A 19,667-nucleotide genomic window follows, 5' to 3' on the forward strand; every position below is an offset into this window, starting at 1 on the left:
TCTTGCTCAAAATTGCTTTCAAGATAATGCTTGATTCTCTGTCCATTCACAATGAACTTTTTGTCAGAATCAATATCCTGAAGCTCAACATATCCATATGGTGACACTCCTGTAATCACATACGGACCTCTCCACCGGGATTTAAGTTTTCCTGGAAACAGTCGGAGCCTAGAGTTGAAGAGCAGAACTTTTTGTCCTGGCTCAAATACTCTGGTTGACAACTTCTTGTCATGCCACTTCTTTGCCTTTTCCTTATAAATTTTTGCATTTTCAAAGGCATTGAGTCTGAACTCCTCTAGCTCATTTAGCTGGAGCAATCTTTTTTCACCAGCTAACTGAGCATCCATGTTTAGGAATCTGGTCGCCCAGTAGGCTTTATGTTCCAGTTCCACGGGCAGATGACAGGCCTTCCCATACACCAGTTGGTATGGAGAGGTTCCTATAGGAGTCTTGAATGCTGTTCTGTATGCCCACAGAGCATCATCCAAGCTCTTTGCCCAATCCTTTCTTCGGGCTATCACAGTCCGTTCTAGGATTCTTTTCAGCTCTCTGTTAGAGACTTCAGCTTGCCCATTTGTCTGTGGATGATACGGAGTTGCCACTTTGTGGCTAATTCCATATCTAACCATAGCAGAGTATAGCTGTCTATTGCAGAAATGAGTGCCCCCGTCACTGATTAGCACTCTGGGAACACCAAACCTGCTGAAAATGTGTTTCTGGAGGAATTTTAGCACGGTCTTGGTATCATTAGTGGGTGTAGCAATTGCTTCTACCCACTTAGATACATAGTCCACTGCCACCAGAATGTAAGTGTTTAAGTATGATGGTGGGAATGGCCCCATGAAGTCAATGCCCCATACATCAAACAATTCTATCTCTAATATCCCTTGTTGAGGCATGGCATATCCGTGAGGCAAGTTACCAGCTCTTTGGCAACTGTCACAGTTACGCACAAACTCTCGGGAATCTTTATAGAGAGTAGGCCAGTAGAAGCCACATTGGAGGACTTTAGTGGCTGTTCGCTCACTTCCAAAATGTCCTCCATACTGTGATCCATGGCAATGCCATAGGATCCTTTGTGCTTCTTCTCTGGGTACACATCTGCGGATCATTCCGCCTGCAGATCTCTTAAGGAGATATGGTTCATCCCATAGGTAGTACTTGGCATCTGAAATTAATTTCTTTCTTTGCACTCTGCTGTACTCCTGGGGTATGAACCTCACAGCTTTATAATTTGCAATATCTGCAAACCATGGAGCTTCCTGAATGGCAAAGAGTTGTTCATCTGGAAAAGTCTCAGAGATCTCAGTAGAAGGGAGGGACGTCCCAGCTACTGGTTCTATTCGGGACAGATGATCAGCTACTTGGTTCTCTATCCCTTTTCTGTCTCTTATTTCTATATCAAACTCTTATAGAAGCAACACCCATCTTATAAGCCTGGGTTTTGAATCCTGCTTTGTGAGTAAGTATTTAAGAGCAGCATGGTCAGTGTACACAACCACTTTGGATCCCACTAGATAGGATCTAAACTTGTCAATGGCATAGACCACTACAAGTAACTCTTTTTCTGTGGTTGTGTAGTTCTTCTATGCGTTATTTAGAACACGACTGGCATAATAAATGACGTGCAGAAGCTTGTTATGCCTCTGTCCCAACACTGCTCCAATGGCATGGTCACTGGCATCACACATTAGTTCAAATGGCAATGTCCAATCTGGTGCAGAGATGACTGGTGCTGTGACCAGCTTAGCTTTCAGGGTCTCAAATGCCTGCAGACACTGTGTGTCAAACACAAATGGTGTGTCAGCAGCTAGCAGGTTACTCAAAGGTTTTGCAATTTTCGAAAAATCCTTTATAAACCTTCTGTAGAATCCTGCATGCCCCAGAAAGCTTCTGATTGCCTTAACATTGGCAGGTGGTGGTAATTTTTCAATTACCTCTACCTTTGCCTTATCCACCTCTATTCCCCTGCTTGAAATTTTGTGCCCAAGGACAATTCCCTCAGTCACCATAAAGTGACATTTCTCCCAGTGTAAAACCAGGTTAGTCTCTTGGCACCTTTTCAGGACAAGTGCTAGGTGGTTAAGACAGGAGCTGAATGAGTCTCCATATACTGAGAAGTCATCCATGAAGACTTCCAGAAATTTCTCTACCATATCTGAGAAGATAGAGAGCATGCACCTCTGAAAGGTTGCAGGTGCATTGCACAGACCAAAAGGCATCCTCCTGTAGGCAAACACGCTAGAAGGGCAAGTAAATGCTGTTTTCTCTTGGTCCTGAGGATCTACTGCAATTTGATTGTAGCCTGAATAGCCATCCAAAAAGCAGTAATAATCATGACCAGCTAGTCTTTCTAGCATTTGGTCTATGAATGGTAAAGGAAAATGATCCTTTCTGGTGGCTGTATTGAGCCTTCTGTAGTCAATACACATACGCCACCCTGTGACTGTTCTTGTAGGGACCAGTTCATTTTTTTCATTATGAACCACTGTCATGCCTCCCTTTTTGGGGACAACTTGGACAGGGCTCACCCAGGGGCTATCAGAAATAGGATAAATAATCCCAGCCTCCAGTAATTTAGTGACCTCTTTCTGCACCACCTCCTTCATGGCTGGATTTAGCCTCCTTTGTGGTTGGACTACTGGTTTGGCATTATCCTCCAACAGGATCTTGTGCATGCATCTAGCTGGGCTAATGCCCTTAAGATCACTTATGGACCACCCAAGAGCTGTCTTGTGTGTCCATAGCACTTGAATCAGTGCTTCCTCTTCCTGTGGATTTAAAGCAGAGCTTATAATCACTGGAAAAGTGTCACCCTCTCCCAGAAATGCATACTTCAGGGATGGTGGTAGTGGTTTGCGTTCAGGTTTGGGTGGCTTATCCTCTTCCTGAGGAATTTTCGAAAATTCCTTTGTTTCCTCTGGTTCTTCTTGATCAGGTTGAGCATCTTTGAAGATGTCCTCAAGCTCTGATTCTAGGCTTTCAGTCATATTGATCTCTTCTACCAGAGAGTCAATAATGTCAGCGCCCATGCAGTCATTTGGTGTGTCTGGATGCTGCATAGCTTTTACAGCATTCAACTTGAACTCATCCTCATTGACTCTCAGGGTTACTTCCCCTTTTTGTACATCAATAAGAGTTCATCCAGTTGCTAGGAAAGGTCTTCCTAGAATGAGAGTTGCACTCTTGTGCTCCTCCATTTCCAGCACCACAAAGTCAGTTGGAAAGGCGAATGGTCCAACTTTGACAATCATATCCTCTATTATGCCTGATGGATATTTAATGGAGCCATCAGCAAGTTGGAGGCATATCCGGGTTGGTTTGACTTCTCCAGTCAACCCAAGCTTTCTGATAGTGGATGCAGGTATTAGATTGATGCTTGCTCCAAGATCACATAAGGCTGTCTTGGTGCAAGCACCTTCTAATGTGCATGGTATCATAAAGCTTCCTGGATCTTGAAGCTTTTCTGGTAAGCTTTTCAGAATGACTGCACTGCATTCTTCAGTGAGAAACACTTTTTCAGTTTCTCTCCAATCCTTCTTATGACTTAAGATTTCTTTCATGAACTTAGCATAAGAAGGTATTTGCTCAAGTGCCTCTGCAAACGGAATCTTTATTTCAAGAGTCCTTAGATAGTCTGCAAAGCGGGAAAATTGCTTATCCTGTTCCGCTTGGCGGAGTTTTTGAGGATAAGGCATCTTGGCTTTATAGTCTTCAACCTTAGATGCTGCAGGTTTATTCCTTACAGAAGTGGTTGAAGAAGCCTTGTTAGAGGGATTACTGTCAGCACTCTCAGGTGTCTGATCTTCCCTTGGCGTCTGAACGCCAGGATTGGGTGGAAAATGGGCGTTTAACGCCAACTTTTCCCCCTTTTTTGGCGTTTGAACGCCAGAACTGGGCAAGGAATGGGCGTTTAATGCCAACTTTCCTTCCCTCTCTGGCGTTTGAACGCCAAAAGTATTACTCTCTGGGCTCTTACTGTCCTTAGAGGGATTTTGAACAGTGGGTTGGTTATCCTCTGTCAATTGTTCCTTATTTGGCCTTTTGCTCTTTTGAGCAGTGTTATTCAGTGTCTTTCCACTCCTCAGTTGAACTGCTTGACATTCCTCTGTTATCTGTTTAGATATTTGCTGTTTTGCTTGATTCAACTGCAGTTCTATGTTCTTGTTAGCAACTTTAGTTTCATGGAGCATCTCTTTAAATTCTGCTAACTGTTCTGTCATCAGGAGCAATTGTTGATTAAGCTCAATCATCTGTTCTTGAGGATTAGGGTCAGTGACTACTGTCATGACTTCCTCTTTTGGAGAGAACTCATTGCTAGAGTACAAATATTGATTTCTAGCAACAGTGTCTATAAGCTCTTGAGCTTCTTCAATTGTCTTCCTCATGTGGATAGATCCACCAGCTGAGTGGTCTAAAGACATCTGAGCTTTTTCTGTAAGCCCATAGTAAAAGATGTCTAACTGTACCCACTCTGAAAACATTTCAGAGGGACATTTTCTTAGCATACCTCTATACCTCTCCCAGGCATTATAAAGGGATTCATTATCCTCTTGTTTAAAGCCTTGGATGTCCAGCCTTAGCTGTGTCATCCTCTTTGGAGGGTAAAAGTGATTCAGAAATTTGTCTGATAACTGTTTCCATGTCTTTATGCTTGCTGTAGGTTGGTTATTCAACCACCTTTTAGCTTGATCTTTTATAGCAAATGGAAACAGTAATAGTCTGTAGACATCCTGATCCGCCTCTTTATCATGTACTGTGTCAGCAATTTGTAAGAACTGTGCCAGAAACTCAGTAGGTTCTTCCTGTGGAAGACCGGAATACTGGCAATTTTGCTGCACTATGATAATGAGTTGAGGATTTAGCTCAAAGCTGCTTGCTTTGATGGGAGGTGTACAAATGCTACTCCCATATGCAGCTGTAATGGGGTTAGCATATGATCCCAGAGTCCTTCTGGACTGATCAATCCCACTTAGGTCCATAATGGATAAAGGGAAATGATATGGATTGCAAATAGATAAATTTTGTTTTTTTTTTTGAATTAAACGAAAAAAAATAAAATAAAAATAAAAGAAAGAAGATAAAATAAAAATTCTAAAATTAAAAAGAAAATAAGATCAAAGCAAATTGAGAACTGAATCAATTAGTCAATTAAAAAGATTTTGAAAATAGCAATTAAAAAGATATGATTGAAAAATTTTTATGAAAAAGATTTGATTTTTGAAATGAGGAAAGAGAAAAACAACAAAATGACACCAAACTTAAAATTTTTAGAAAATCAAACACTAATTTTTTGAAAATTTTAAGGGAAAAACACAAAGAGGACACCAAACTTAGAATTTTTACGGATCAAAAAGGGACTAAAGACATGCAAATTCGAAAATTTAAAAGAAAAACAAAAGCATGCAATTGACACCAAACTTAAAATATGAAACTAGACTCAACTAAAAGACTCTAAACCAACAAAAATAAATCAGTCCTAATCTAAGCAACAAGATAAGCCGTCAGTTGTCCAAACTCGAACAATCCCCGGCAACGGTGCCAAAAACTTGGTGCACGAAATTGCAATCACACCTTTTGCAACCCCGCACAACTAACCAGCAAGTGCACTGGGTCGTCCAAGTAATACCTTACGTGAGTAAGGGTCGATCCCACGGAGATTGTCGGCTTGAAGCAAGCTATGGTTATCTTGTAAATCTTAGTCAGGATATCAGAAATTATCATGATTGATTGTGAAAAGTAAAAGAACATGAAATAAATACTTGTTTTGCAGTAATGGGGAACAGGTTAAGGTTTTGGAGATGCTCCATCTTCTGAATCTCTGCTTTCCTACTGTCTTCTTCTTCAAGCACGCAAGGCTCCTTCCATGGCAAGCTGTCTGCAAGGGTTTCACCGTTGTCAGTGGCTACCTCCCATCCTCTCAGTGGAAATGTTCAACGCACCCTGTCACAGCACGACTATCCATCTGTCGGTTCTCAATCAGGCCGGAATAGAATCCAGTGATTCTTTTGCGTCTGTCACTAACGCCCCGCCTTCAGGAGTTTGAAGCTCGTCACAGTCATTCAATCATTGAATCCTACTCAGAATACCACAGACAAGGTTTAGACCTTCCGGATTCTCTTGAATGCCGCCATCAGTTCTAGCTTATACCACGAAGATTTTGATTAAAGAATCCAAGAGATATCTACTTAATCTAAGGTAGAACGGAGGTGGTTGTCAGGCACACGTTCATAGTTGAGAATGATGATGATTGTCACGGATCATCACATTCATCCGATTTAAGAACAAGTGATATCTTAGAATGGAAGCAAGCATGATTGAATGAAAAACAGTAGTAATTGCATTAATCCATCAAGACACAGCAGAGCTCCTCACCCCCAACCATGGGGTTTAGAGACTCATGCCGTGGAGGGTACACAAAGAAACGTGTAAAGTGTCATGAGGTACAGATACAATGTCAAAAGATCCTATTAATAGTGAACTAGTAACCTAGGGTATACAGAAATGAGTAAATGACGTAAAAATCCACTACTGGGTCCACTTAGTGTGTGCTTGGGCTGAGAATTGAAGCTTTCATGTGTAGAGACTAATTCTGGAGTTAAACGCCAGCTTTCATGCCAGTTTGGGCGTTTAACTCCAATTTTTATGCCAGTTCCAGCGTTAAACGCTGGAATTTCTGAGGCTGTTTTGCCACGCCGGTTTGGGCCATCAAATCTCGGGAAAAGTATAGACTATTATACATTGCTGGAAAGCCCAGGATGTCTACTTTCCAATGCCGTTAAGAGCGCGCCAATTGGGCTTTTGTAGCTCCAGAAAATCCACTTTGAGTGCAGGGAGGTCAGAATCCAACAGCATCTGCAGTCCTTTTCAGTCTCTGAATCAGATTTTTGCTCAGGACCCTCAATTTCAGCCAGAAAATACCTGAAATCATAGAAAAACACACAAACTCATAGTAAAGTCCAGAAAAGTGAATTTTAACTAAAAACTAATAAAAATATACCAAAAACTAACTAGATCATACTAAAAACATACTAAAAATAATGCCAAAAAGCGTATAAATTATCCGCTCATCACATACCATCTTCATGTCCATTCATTCCCAAATTCATCATTATTACTTCTTTACATTCATTCATATTTGTTGCATAATCATTTATTATGGCCATGGCATCACATATACGTCATATCTTCGCACTTTTCATACATAATTCGTCATTTCCAATCTTACTTCACCCCTAAGTTACCACCTTTTCCTAGCTTCATCTTACTACTAGACATACCACTAAGATCAAGGGGCTAAAAGAGTAAAATAGAGGTTTAGAGGTTCAAAATTAGATTTTAAAACACAAAAATTCATGTTGCTGAAAACAGGGGCGCCACGTACGCAAGGGCTTGTTTTACCTTACTCGCGTACGCATGCACCTTGCTCGCGTACGCAACTCCTCAAAATCACTGTTATGCATGCACCCTGCTTGCGTACGCGAGATGCCAAACCCAAAAGGAATGGTCGCGTCGTGTGCAATGGTTGTGTATGCAAGTTCTGCAGAATAGGTAAAAATTGTTAAGTGCTGCAGAATTTCAATTTTGCACACCGAACTTTCGATGCACATAACTTTCTCGTTTTAAAATATTTTTCATCCATTCTTCAAACGGCATACACTTCACGAATCCAATTTTCATATGAAATAAGTTTCAAACAATTTGGGGATCCAGAAGCTGAGTTAGGGCAAGTTGAAATTCGGCTAAAAATAAAATTTTTACAAAAATTTATAAACCTTTATTTTCACCAAAATCAATTCAATACCAACATTCCACTCATACAATTAGCACGACAACATAACATTTACAATACTACAATCTCCACATCCTACCACAATCAACCATATCCAATATTACACAATCTCATACATAAATTACTCAATTAACCAACAAGTGCATCCATAATTCATCACATATACATATTCATTCCTAACACCTTGCCAATCATCATTAAGTCATCATATAGTATTGTATTTTCATCCCCCATATCAATCACTAAGCCAATGCTCAACCTATTGCAACAACTATCATCTAGGTGCTAAGCAATTAACATATTCATGTATTTTCACTTAGCCTATGGTCATCTAGCCTAAGTTTTCACAAGACATTATATATTAAATACAAGAAACCAAAATTATTCTTGGTTGATTTCTCGATAAACCTGGAACACCTCACAAATCAACATTCTCCAAGCTCCCAAGATTCCAAAACTTCCCCAAGATACCCTTTAATCACCAAGTCTCAATTCAAGCCCCACATTTTCAATCTTCATCCAACCAACATTGAATTCCAATATAAAATCACAATTTTCACCACAATTAACATATAGCTCATTAATTCAACACTTATACCAAGGGTTTGAGGGTGCTTACCTTGCCCATAGCTTAAGTGAGAAAAATCCAACAAAATTTGCAAGCTAATTCAAACCTAAACATCGAAATCAAGGAAAATTCAACATAATTTCACATTGAATTTCGAAATTTGGGGAGGAGAAAACTGAAACTGAAATGTGTAGTTCTTACCAAATTACTTACCAGGTTTTGTAGAGCTTTTCGCGCTGGTAGCATGGCCACAAACAGTGCGGCGATCGGAGCTCCGGATTGAAAGTTATTTGTATTTGAGTGAAGGGTTAGGGTTTATGGATTTTTTCTCCACTTCAAGATTCCCAACATGTTTTCTTGTTTTGGGAAGGGGAAAGAGAGCTGATCTAAATAGTTTATGTGTGTTGGGTTGGCATTGGGCCCAATACAGGCTTGGTTTGTCTGGTTTGGCCCGTTCGGCCTAATCTTAGGCCAAATTCTTTAAAATTAGTGTTAAAATTATTATTTTAATTAGCTCTATCTCATTAAATTATAAAATTCTATGTTCTAGTTTTCTTAATTAATAATTAATTTATTAGTTAATTATTTACTAATTTTGTGAGTTTTACATCCTACCCACCTAATTAAGAATTTTGCCTTCAAAATTCAGATTTAGTTGTCTAAAAGGAAGTGTGGGTAGATATCTCATTTAGGATTCAAGTCCCCAGTTGTGGGCTTCCATCCCAGCTCCTAATCTATCATAATATTACTATTAATTCAATACTTCCTGGCCTTAATCCCTTAGTCTAGACTGCTCACCGTTTCTAATATGTTGAAGTAACTTTTGTGTACGCGTAACTCCCTTCCTCAAACGATCTAGGTCTCCTCTTCTCTTATCCACACAACTCTTTAGTTGGATCTGCGCGGTTAGATTCTCAACTCAAATTTGCTTATTCTTCTTTCCGTTGTCTTGCTTAATCCTTTAGGGTCAGTTCAATACCAAGTATTTAACTTACCGTGCCACCTTACTATATCCTGAGGTATAGTCTCATCAATTTCTTTGATGAGTAGTTTTCTATGATAAGCGAAGAGTAAATGGATTGGTCAATCGGTTCACGATTACCTAACGATATTAAGTCCTTCAATCACTGCTAAAAATGTTTCTACCGAGGCGTCGTTACGACATCATGATGCTACATGTATTCTCCTCCTACGTACTTAGGTAAGGTGTTATAGTATTTCTAATTGGTTCATTAGGTTCAGGTATGATGAATTTTGGCACAAAGGTCGCTCTCTCCTCTCAAGGTTTGAAAACTCCTTATATTTAGGCATCCAAAATAAATGGTGCATCCTAATGTGTCGATTTAACCATAGACAATATGGTTGGCAAAACTAAGGCTCCAAATTTCTTCTTGTTGTCGTATACTACACACTCTGTCTTCCGCATTTCAAAAGTTTTGCTCTTAATGAGTTATCGTCTTGATGGCTATATTCAGTAACTATACGAGATATTTACCAAGCTCGGGGTAATTTCTGAAAAGACATCAAACTGAAAGGCATTCACACCGCACAAACAGTGATTACAAGGAAGGAAAAAGGACGTCTAGTATGGTGGTTGCACTAAGTCTCAGAATAAATGACAAAAGGCACAAGGAGAAAAATCCAGGTGCATAGTAAGAAGGGAATTCAACTTGAAACCGTGATAGAGAGAGAACAAGGAGTATCGAATCAAGTAAGTCTCAGCTGACTTCTGAAGAATACAGATTGCGAATGAGAGCAACTTTACTCCTAGCGAGTCCTCAATTTTAGAATTTACACAAGTATGCCTAGCAATGTTCATGCAAGTAAGAAATAGTATTTGGAAGATGATCAATTCATTATGAATTTTGAAAAGCTTATCGAGTAATCATGAATTATTTATAATTGTTTTGTATGACTAATTGATGAGAGCTGATAAAGTTGGAAATTGTGGGAGATATTAAGTATGTTTGATTATGAAGAGATTGGTTCTAATTTGTTTGATGGCATTGTAAGGGTTGAATTCGTGATTGATTGTGATGAAAGTTGACTTTGTGTGAGTTGGGAACAAGTACACGGTTGTATTTCTATGTGAATGTTTTGCTGAAAACATTGGTTATATAAGATGAAACACACATGGGGTGTTTTATAAATAAAGACTACGGTTGTATTTTTCAACTTAAAATGTGTAGTTATGGCATAGAAGAGTTGAGTAATTTAAAAGAATAATCAACTCTAACTACTTAAAGGGCTTCTATAAGTAGATGAAAATGGGAACTAAGGATTAAGATCAGGAGTGATACCGAATAGCCAACTATGGTATTGAAATAAGCTTGAGGAATGATTATGGAAATGTTTGGACTACTGATGACGAAAAAATTTACTCTCGATTTTAACTATCGGCAAGTACACTGGGTCGTATCAAGTAATAAAACTCACAAGAGTGAGGTCGATCCCATGAGGATTAAATGATTAAGCAATCAATAGTAAGTTGATTGTTCTAGTTAGACAAGCATAGTTGGATGATAGGTAGCAGAAAATGTAAATAACTTGAGAGTAAAAGAAAGTAATAAAGAACAGGAAAAGTAATTGGCAATAATATAAATTGCAAGAAAATAAAGTGTTGGAAAATTAAAGAGCAAAAAAAGTAAAATGAAAGAAATAAAAGTGCAAGGAAATAAAATGCAGGAAAGTAAATGACGGAAATTAAAGCTAGAAAACATAAGGGATTGGAGATGTTGATTCCTTTTGAATCAATGAGTCTCACTCCTTCTCAATCATATGAAGTATCTATGGCGGATTGTCAATAATTGAGTTCCAATTCCTTGGCAACTCAATTTCTCTTAACACAATCAATTGTCAATTCCTTTGACTAATTGTTCATGAGAAGATGTTAAGCTCAATTTTCTAATCTATGAGCTACACAACCCTTAGGATCTCAATTCAAAGAGGTTATATGTCATGTTGATAAACCACTATTTTATGGTTTACAATGTGTTTAATTGTGTGGTTTTATCATGGTATTTACCCACTTATTCATATAATTAGCATGCATTTATATTTCCTTCCTAAAATTATTACATGATTGGAAACATGCTTCTTTGGTCTTAATTTAGCTAATCTTAATCCTCTCTTATTACCATTTGATGCCTTGATCTGTGTGTTAAGTGTTTCAGGCTTTATAGGGCATGAATGAGTGAGAGATTGGGAAGGAAGCTTGCAAAAATGGAAGGAACACAAGAAATTGAGGAGATGACCATCGAAAAGTGACGCGTACGCATCAGCGACGTGACCGCGCAGAAGAAAGGAATTCGCAGTGACGTGGCCGCATGAGTGACGCGGACGCGCGGATTGGAAAAGCAGAAGCGACACGGAGGCATGGACGATGCGCCCGCATGGAAAAGAAAAATGCCGAATGACGCATCCGCGTGAATGACGCGTCCGGGTGACGTGCGCCATCTGCAGAATTGCAAAAGTCGCTGGAAGAGATTTTGGGCCGCATTTCAACCCAGTTTTTGGCCCAGAAACACAAATTAAAGTCAGGGAACTTGCAGAGACTCAGGAGGCTCTGATAATTTATAATTTTAGGATTAGATGTAGTTTTTAGAGAGAGAGGTTCTCTCCTCTTTCTTAGGATTTAGGATTTTAGGATTTCTATTAGTTTAGTTCAATTCATCTTCATTCTAGGTTCTATATTCCTTCAATATTTATTTTTTACTTTTATTTACTCTAATACTTTTATTTGTACTTGATTTATGTTGCCCAATTGGCTTATGAACCTTTCCATGTTATGACTTGAATTTATATTTAGACGTAGTTTGATTGCTTTATTTACATGAATGCTTTTAATTTAATTTGGATATTTTCCCTTTTGGATTTGGTTGATTAATTGGTGACTCTTGAGTTATCAAACTCATTGTTGATTGAAAATTGGAATTCTTCAAGAATTGATTCGAGATCCAATAACTCTAACTTTTCCCAAGGAAAGACTGGGACTTGAGGATTCGAATTAATTCATCCACTTAAGTTACCTTCATAGTTAGAGGTTAACAAAGTGGGAGAAAAATTCAATTCTCATCACAATTGATAAGAATAACTAGGATAGGACTTCCAATTCTTATACCTTGCCAAGAGATTTTATTATTGTTAATTTATTTTACTTGTCATTTAAATATACCTGTGCCCATTGCCCAAACTTCAAAACCCCGATTTACAATCTTCATAACCAATAATAAGAACATACCTCCCTGCAATTCCTTGAGAAGACGACCCGAGGTTTAAATATTCGGTTATCAATTTTAAAGGGGTTTGTTACTTGTGACAACCAAAACGTTTGTAAGAAAGGTTGATTGCTTGGTTTAGTAACTATACTTACAACGAGAGTTTACTATAACTTCTAAACCATCAATCTTCAGTTCTTCAAAATGGCGCCGTTGCTGGGGATTTGCAAACGTGTGCCTTATTATTGGTTATTGTAAATATTTAAAAAAAAATTTCAGATTTTTATTTTAAAATTTTTATCTTATCTTATCTTATTTTTCAAAATTCAAATTTTTTTAAAATCATCTCTTTTTCAAAATATTTTCTTTTTGTTAGTTTTTGTTTTTATTTTCTCTCACTACTATGAACTCTCACCCCTTTGGCTATGAGTCTGGTTACAATTATGTTGCAGGAAGAAGAAATTACAATGAGAACAGGCATCAAGGTTGGAACTATCAAAGATGGGAGGAGCCACAAGGATTTGATCAACCCTTACGGCAACAACCACCTCCAATGGACTATCAACAACCACCACCATATGCCTATGAACCCTCTCCTCAACATGACTTTGGACCACCATACTCACAAGCCCCTTTCCGCCATTCACCTCCATATGACTCTAACCCTCAACCACCATACCAACCACCTTATGAGCCATATGAAACATATATAGAACCACCCCAATTCCAACCTAATTACTCACAAGAACCACCACTTCAATATTCACCATCTCCATATCCATCAATCCAAGAGCACTATGATCATATTTATGACAGCCGAGCGCATCAAGAGACAAAGGATCGTTTCAAGGAAACAGTGGATCGATTTCAGGCAACCATTGGTCAATTGGAGCAAGCGATAATTCAATTAGCTTCCCGATGTTCGGACACTCAAGGAACCCCCATGGCTTCATGTGGACAATCTAATGAAGAACGTAGCATGAAGGAGATACTAGAAACTCCAGTGAACGGTACGGAGCATGACTTTGTACTGGAACAAGTGGAGGAAGCCGGAATTATTGAAGAAGAAGAAGTGGTTGAAGATTTAGGAGATGCAGAACCTCCATGGGAAAGTCCAATCATAGAACCCTCTTCCAAGACGTTTGAAATTGATACTGAGGAGGGTGTACAACCTCCAAGGCATATCACAGTTGAAGACTTGGAAGAGGTTGATCAAGAGATGGAGATTCAAGAAGAAGAAGCACAACCTCCCATGCCCTTGGAAAGTAATGAAGAGGAGATTGAATTGGAAGAAAGCTACCAAGAGGAAGAGGTTGAAATTGAAGAAACTTGCAAAGAGGTGGTAATTATCAGAGAAGAGCACAAGGGAGTGGACCTTGCAATTTCATTAAAAATACCTCCCCCTAAGTTGCCATTATCCTTCACAACATTCAAGTGGGCAAAATTCATATCCCTTAGCTTTCTAATTCCACTTGAATATGGGCTACTAGAGACGGATGGTCAACTTAGAGCTCTTTGTGACATTAAGAGTAAGCGGAAGATGGCCAGTGGTAAGAATTGTCCTGCAAGGTTCATTATGGTTGGAAGCTTTAAGTTTAAACGCAAAGGTTGGTGTAAAGCTCAACTGAATGGGTCTAGGAAGCTGTTTGGTCACTGCAGTGGGAATTCAGATCACCTTTCACCCAGCTGGAAAAATGCAGATCGAGACAAAAACGGTGTAAAAGTAAGGTTTGGGATCCTGGAATCTGTTCTGACATTTGTCACCATGGGAGCTTAAGAATCTGTTTGAAGCTTCTTAAGGGCTTTACATGCTTAGTTTGGGACCCTGGAGGCTACTGGAAGTACAAACATTGGTGGGAATTTCTGGATCAGTACAAGCATAAACCACCATAACAGGGAGCACACCAAAGGTCCAACTTAAGGACTTTAACTAAAACTGCTAGGTGGAAGACAACCCACCATGGTATGATCGTTCTTTTTCAATTTTATTTCGTGTTGTTTATTTATTTTATTTTATTTTATTTTCATTGAACCTGGAAGTTTTCATAGCATTTACATTAACACTGCATATTGCATACTGCATAATTGCATAATAAAAAAAAAGAAAGGGAAAACACGCACGCGACGCGGTAGCGTCGCTGACGCGTCCGCGTCACTAGTGCATTGGTAAGAAAAGAATTGAACTTAGAGTCACACGAGAGCGTGGCTGGAGGCACGCCATTAGCATAATTTGACCCCACGCGACCACGTCGCTCACGTGACCGCGTCATGTGGAACTTTGGCCTCCCACGCGGCCGCGTGCCATAAAATCGACGTCAAAAAGGTGCATGGCCGAAAGTTGTGCTGGAACTGGACTGGACTCGTGCTAGAAGCCCAAGCCCTCCCACGCGAACGCGTCACCCACGCGACCGCGTCGTCTTTCAAAAATGGCCATCCACGCGATCACGTCACCCACGCGACTGCGTCACCCAGATTTTTGGCAAAATGCAATTCAAACAGAGAGTTGTGCGAATGCGAGGCTGCACTCGCGCCGCTAGCAGAAATCAAGTGACGCGATCGCGTGACCCACGCGTCCGCGTCGCCTGACCTTATTGCGCACCACGCGGCCGCGTCACCCACGCGACCGCGTCGCCAGCGTCGCACACCTTAACCTAATATGCCAAAATATTTTATCTTTTCTTCCCCAATCCTAATCTTTCCTCCCTCCTTTCTTACTTACTTCTTCTTCCCTTCTTTCCCTTTTCATTCTTCTTATCTTTCATGGACCTTTTACTTAATCGCATACTTTCATTCATTGCATTATTTTCATTGGTGTTGGAATTTTATTTGGGTCATTGTTTTTTCTATATTTTTGTGTATTATTTGACAATTATATATTAATTTTTAAAGGGTTGCTTGCATGTTCAATTTAATACTTTCAAATAGCTTATTTACCATGCATTCTATGTGTTTGTGAAAACGCCCGTATGGCATTGTGCACTATTTTTAAGATTTCTTTTAATCTACTACTATAAATACTTTCTTTTCACAAAACCCTTTTTATATTTTATTAATTAAATATAATTGTTATTACAAACATGTTGTTAGTTTGAAAGACTTGGTAATCTAACTTGGACATTGAATGCTTGATCTATACTACTCATGCCTTTGCCAGCATGCCAATAAACACCTTGCATTCACTTGTTATCATATGCACTAGCTATTTTCCATTGATGACTTTTCACATGTACTCATGAGCGTGTGTTAACGTCATTCTTCTTTATTGTGCATTGATTACCACCTTTCCCGCTCTCTTCCTTGCTCTAACCCTTAGCTCTAAAAGTTACTTTCTTTTTCCCTTTTCAGGATGGCCACCAAGAAGGGTAAAGAGAAAGCTACTCCCAAATCACCGGCAAGGAAAGGAACAAAAAGAGCCCCAGTTGAAGCAACCCGTCCACTTGTATATCTTAGCATGCACCGAGGGGGTGCAATCTTTAAGTGTGGGGAGGTTGATACCGATCTCTATGGGTTAGCTATTTTCTTCTTTTCAACACCATTGTTTTATTTTCTTTGTTTATTCATTATTGCATTTGCATGTTTCATTGCATGATTGTTTGATTTTATGCATTTAGCCACTACTTGGTTAAAGTAATGAGTTTCTTCTAAGACCCTATTTTTGAAAAATTTTCACTAATTTAAAATCAAATTTTTGTGTAAAACTTGTTTGAAGTTGTATTTGGAACATGGTTTTTGAGTCAAAGAACACACAACCTGTAAAATTTTGAGCTTATTTACATGGTTACATTATTTAACCATAATATTTATTCTTGTGTGTTTTCTTCTCTATAATTGCAATCTTTACTTTGTTCCATTCTATATCTCCATTATTTAGTATATTTACATGCTTGCATATGATTGAGGCCATTGTTTGATTCTAGCTCACCATTCCCAAATTAGCCTACCTTTACATCACCCTTGTTAGCCCCCTTGAGCCTTTAAATATCCTCTTGTTTTATAACCACATTACTAGCCTTAAGCAAAAAAACAAAATAAAAATCCCAAGTTGAATCTTTGGTTAGCTTAAGATAGAAATTGTGTAATTTTTTAAGTGTGGGGAAACTTTACGGGAACACGGATGATCGAAATAAGGTAGAAAGTTAAAAAGAATAAAGATATTTCAAAATAAAAATTTTTGGGAAGCATGCTCATGTGAAATCAAAGTAATTAAATTACCATGTGTATATAAAAAAAATTTCAGTATTTAAATAAAGGGGATACAAAAGAATTCCCCAAATGCAAAATAAAGCAATGCACATGAGACAAAATTCAAAAATAAGTTTGATACATGAGCATGTGATACAAAAGTGGGAAAATTTGGGTAGCTAGGTAAAGAATTTTAAATTTTATAAAATATGTATATGTTAGGTGAGATCTTAGACTAATCAAGGATTCACTCTGTTAGCTCACTTAGCCTTATATGTACATCCTACTCATTTATTTGGTCTCCTTGAGTTTAGCATGAGGACATGCTAATGTTTAAGTGTGGGGAGGTTGATAAACCACTATTTTATGGTTTACAATGTGTTTAATTGTGTGGTTTTATCATGGTCTTTACCCACTTATTCATATAATTATCATGCACTTATATTTCCTTCCTAAAATTATTACATGATTGGAAACATGCTTCTTTGGTCTTAATTTAGCTAATCTTAATCCTCTCTTATTACCATTCGATGCCTTGATCTGTGTGTTAAGTGTTTCAGGCTTTATAGGGCATGAATGAGTGAGAGATTAGAAAGGAAGCTTGCAAAAATGGAAGGAACACAAGAAATTGAGGAGATGACCAGCGAAAAGTGACGCGTACGCATCAGCGACGCGACCGCGTGGAAGAAAGGAATTCGCAGTGACGCGGCCGCATGAGTGACGCGGATGCGCGGATTGGAAAAGCAGAAGCTATGCGGAGGCATGGACGACGCGCCCGCATGGAAAAGAAAAACGCCGAATGACGCGTCCGTGTGAGTGACGCGTCCGCATGACGTGCGTGATGAGCGGATAATTTATACGCTTTTTGGCATTGTTTTTAGGTTGTTTTTAGTAAGTTCAAGCTACTTTTAGGGATATTTTCATTAGTTTTTATGTTAAATTCACATTTCTGGACTTTACTATGAGTTTGTGTGTTTTTCTGTAATTTCAGGTAATTTCTGACTGAAATTGAGGGACTTGAGCAAAACTCTGATAGGAAGCTGACAAAGGACTGCTGATGCTGTTGGAATCTGACCTCCCTGCACTCGAAATGGATTTTCTGGAGCTACAGAACTCCAAATGGTGCGCTCTCAACGGTGTTGGAAAGTAGACATCCAGAGCTTTCCATAAATATACAATAGTTCATACTTTATTTGGGAATTTACGACGTAAACTTGCGCTCAACTCCAGTTCCATGTTGCTGTCTGGAGTAAAATGCCAGAAACACGTCACGACCCGGAGTTGAACACCCAAAACACGTTACAACTTGGCGTTCAACTCCAATAGAAGCCTCAGCTCATGGATAGATCAAGCTCACCCCAAACATACACCAAGTGGGCCCCGGAAGTGGATTTATGCATGAATTACTTACTTCTGTAAACCCTAGTAGCTAATTTATTATAAATAGAACTTTTTACTAGTGTATTAGATATCTTTGGACGCCTAGTCCTTTGATCATATCTTTGGTCTCAGTTTTGTTTTATTCTTCATCTTAGGAGGCCATTGATCACGTTTTGGGGGGCTGGCCATTCGGCCGTGCCTGAACCTTTCAGTTATGTATTTTCAACGGTGGAGTTTCTACACACCATAAATTAAGGGTGTAGAGCTCTGCTGTACCTCAAGATTTAATGCAATTACTACTCTTTTCCTATAAATTTCATTTATTCCTGTTCTACGATATTCGTTGCACTTCAACTTGATGAATGTGATGATCCGTGACACTCATCATCATTCTCACCTATGAACGCGCGTGACTGACAACCACTTCCGTTCTACCTTAGGCCGAGCGCGTATCTCTTGGATTCCTTAATCAGAATCTTCGTGGTATAAGCTAGAATTGATGGCGGCATTCATGGGAATCTGGAAAGTCTAACCTTGTCTGTGGTATTCCGAGTAGGATTCCGGGATTGAATGACTGTGACGAGCTTCAAACTCCTGAAGGCTGGGCGTTAATGACAGACGCAAAAGAATCAAGGGATTCTATTCCATCCTGATTGAGAACCGACAGATGATTAGCCGTGCTGTGACAGAGCATTTGGACCTTTTTTACTGAGAGGATGGGATATAGCCATTGACAACGGTGATGCCATACATACAACTTGCCATGGAAATGATTAAGAGGGATTGAAGGAAGAAGTAGGAAAGTAGAAAAAGAAAGGGCACAGTATTTCCATACGCTTATCTGAAATTCCCACTATTAATTTACATAAGTATTTCTATCCCTTTATATTTATCTTTTAAATATCTAATCCAATTACATTTGAATCCGCCTGACTAGGATTTACAAGATGACTATAGCTTGCTTCATACCAACAATCTCTGTGGGATCGACCCTTACTCACGTAAGGTATTACTTGGATGACCCAGTACACTTGCTGGTTAAGTTGAACGGAGTTGTGTCCACACATAGCAAAGAGCCATTATAATTATTCCATACTACAACAAAGAATACAACTTTGATGAATCAAAATTTTGTCCACCAGTGTGTAATCTACAGAATTGAAAAAGTCGCTGGCAGAGATTTTGGGCCGCATTTCAACCCAGTTTTCGGCCCAGACACACAGATTAAAGTCAGGGAACTTGCAGAGACTCAGGAGGCTCTGATAATTCATAATTTTAGGATTAGATGTAGTTTTTAGAGAGAGAGGTTCTCTCCTCTCTCTTAGGATTTAGGATTTTAGGATTTCTATTAGTTTAGTTCAATTCATCTTCATTCCAGGTTCTATATTCCTTCAATATTTATTTTCTACTTTTATTTACTCTAATATTTTTATTTGTATTTGATTTATGTTGCCCAATTGGCTTATGAACCTTTCCATGTTATGACTTGAATTTATATTTAGACGTAGTTTGATTGCTTTATTTACAT

Source organism: Arachis hypogaea, chromosome 5, assembly GCF_003086295.3.
Source record: "Arachis hypogaea cultivar Tifrunner chromosome 5, arahy.Tifrunner.gnm2.J5K5, whole genome shotgun sequence".
NCBI lineage: Eukaryota > Viridiplantae > Streptophyta > Magnoliopsida > Fabales > Fabaceae > Arachis > Arachis hypogaea.